The sequence below is a fragment of the Sinocyclocheilus rhinocerous genome, unplaced genomic scaffold (assembly GCF_001515625.1).
Source record: "Sinocyclocheilus rhinocerous isolate Xijiao unplaced genomic scaffold, SAMN03320098_v1.1 scaffold1159, whole genome shotgun sequence".
Taxonomy (NCBI): Eukaryota; Metazoa; Chordata; class Actinopteri; order Cypriniformes; family Cyprinidae; genus Sinocyclocheilus; species Sinocyclocheilus rhinocerous.
This window is the reverse complement of record NW_015634336.1, coordinates 602,185-604,684: the sequence shown is the minus strand read 5'-3', so window position 1 is coordinate 604,684 and position 2,500 is coordinate 602,185. Positions and strand designations below refer to the sequence as shown.

Genomic DNA, 2,500 nt, shown 5'->3' with positions numbered 1-2,500 from the left:
GTAAACTCAGAGTGAGGGTTTGAGCTTTTATTTTGAAATCACAAATGAATAGTTATGGCCAAAGTACTTTGTTTTTGTATGCGTACGCTAGTGTATGCATACAGTCGAATGCGTAGCCATCAAAGTAGGCTATACTTAGTAGTTAGCATATTTAGAAAGATGATGTAGGCCTATTCGCCTGTGTTGGCGTAGGTTTATATGATTTACCTTACAAATCTGATGAAATGGCACACGTTGCGTCCCCAGATGAACGTTATAATAAACCCAAACTCACAGCAATATGCAGAGATGGAGTTTGAGACACTCCACACATGTAAATGATAACTGTTTGTGTGGAGCAGAATTTACTGTGAACGGAGCCGCTCTGACACGCACATACGTAACCTACCCACATGTAAATAATTAATGTGTATTAAACCTGCATATATTTATTTAATTTAATTGTAGTTTGTGAATTAACAGTGATATTATGCTTTATTATGATTTTTAAATGGGTTTAATATATCATGCGGCCTTGGAAAATGGTCTAATAATGTGTTTCATGGATTCTCGTCCGTGGAATGCTCCACTTCTGGGATTTTGCCGGTTACTCGACATGGGCAAAATGCAATCGATGATTTTTTTGTAATCGAGTACTCGAATTGAATCAAGGAATCGTGACAGACATAATTATCATTGTGCTCATATCATTATATCATTATATCATTGTTATCATTATATTTATCAATATAGTTGTTGCTATAGTTATTGCTGTAGATATTCTTATAATTAGCGTTATAGGTATTTTATTAGTTTTCATAATAGTTATCGTTATATTTATTGTTATAGCTATTATTATAATTTTGTTATCGTTATCACTAGTTATCATTCTATTTATTGTTATAGTTGTCTTTGTAATTATCTTTATAGTTATCATTATAGTTATTGTTTTTAGGTATTGTTATAATTTTTTGGTGTAGTTATCACTAGTTATCTTAATAATTATTGCTTTAGTTATATGTATAAAGTTATCACTATAGTTATCGTTATAGTTGTAATTATTATCATTAAAGTTAAATGTATAATTATTGTCATCACTATAGATATCATTATAGTTATTGTTATAATTATCATTATAGTTATCTGTATAATAATTTTTTTAGTTATCACTATAGTTTATTTTATTTCTTTCGAAATCTATGAGAAAAGCAAGTCCACACTACAACTATAATGATAACAACACAGAGGTACAATACTGCTGGAATCACTTTCAGAGCATTTTTTTCCAGCCGATGAATGAAAAAGCATTAACATACAATATGAATCCATCCTGCTATAAGGAGCACAAGTGTTTAAAGAAACATACATCAAAACGGCAACATACTTTTAAAATAAATGGAACGCTATAATCAGCTGATGTGAATGCTAATATAGTTATCATTATAGATATTGTTATAGTTATTGTTATCATTATTGTTATACAGTAGTTAGTGTTATTGTTATAGTTGTCACTATAGTAAAAGTGTTGATTGTGTCACAGTTTTAGTCATGGTTTTGGTGTTTTTTGTTTCGCCACCAAAACAACTAAAATTACATATTTGGTTCCGCACCAAATGCGAGAAATTAACAGATGCAGCATTTATAATCAAATTAAATTCCATTGCTGCATTAATAGTGTAAACACTCAATACACTTGTCCGTAGGTAAATATGTTTATACCTCTTTCTAATTAATCTGATTAAATCACACACACACACACAAATATACACACACAAACATAATAAAAAATAAAATAAAACTATGCCGCAGAAGTAGAAATATAAACTATGTAGATATAGAAGTATAGACTATAAAACTGTTGTTGATCTGCTGCACTATGTAATCTTAAATTGAGCTATTTATAACTTGATACAATATTTTAAAAACTTCTCACTTGAAAATGAGACGCTGAGAAAACAGTGATACGATCTGTAATGACCAAAGACACAGACAGACTGAATGACCTTTATCAGTTTGAGTGCAAACCAAGCGGCAACCTCCCGCTCTCTCTCGTGAAGCCCATAACCAGATCTATATGTATGGCTTTTCTGATTACGTAAACTTGCTCTGTAGCTCACCTGGTACAGCTCAAAGACTTGTAGAAGTAAGCTAAAATGGCATGGTTGCTTCAGCAAATGGGTTTTTTATGTCATGTTTGCTTTTGTTATCACTATCAGTTAGGATTAAGATCAGGGCCCGTATTCACAAAACATCTTAAGGCTAAAAGTAGCTCATAACTCACCGATTTAGGAGAAAATCTTAAAAATAATGGGCATGTCAGTCCTAAATTTAGGACTCCTATAAATTTTTGCTCTAAGAGTGTTTCACAAAGCGTTTTAGCACTAAAACTAGCTCCTAAATCTGTGAAACGTTAGGAGTAGTGAAGACGACTCCTAGTCACTAAGACCAAATCTGAACTATATTAAAATGGCTGTTGCCAGCAATCTACCTCGGAATATAAACATTTTAGAAACATTTGACG

General features: G+C 31.7%; 2 protein-coding genes across 2 annotated transcripts in view; both read left to right on the top strand.

The window, feature by feature from the left end:
• The window catches only part of LOC107745537 (interferon-induced very large GTPase 1-like), a 34,646-nt gene that overhangs the window by 2,465 nt on the left and 29,681 nt on the right, over positions 1-2,500 (top strand). The window lies entirely within an intron of this gene.
• cdc42ep1b (CDC42 effector protein (Rho GTPase binding) 1b) overlaps positions 1-2,500 on the top strand; it is an 8,477-nt gene that overhangs the window by 1,401 nt on the left and 4,576 nt on the right. The gene's annotated exons all lie outside the window — the stretch shown is intronic.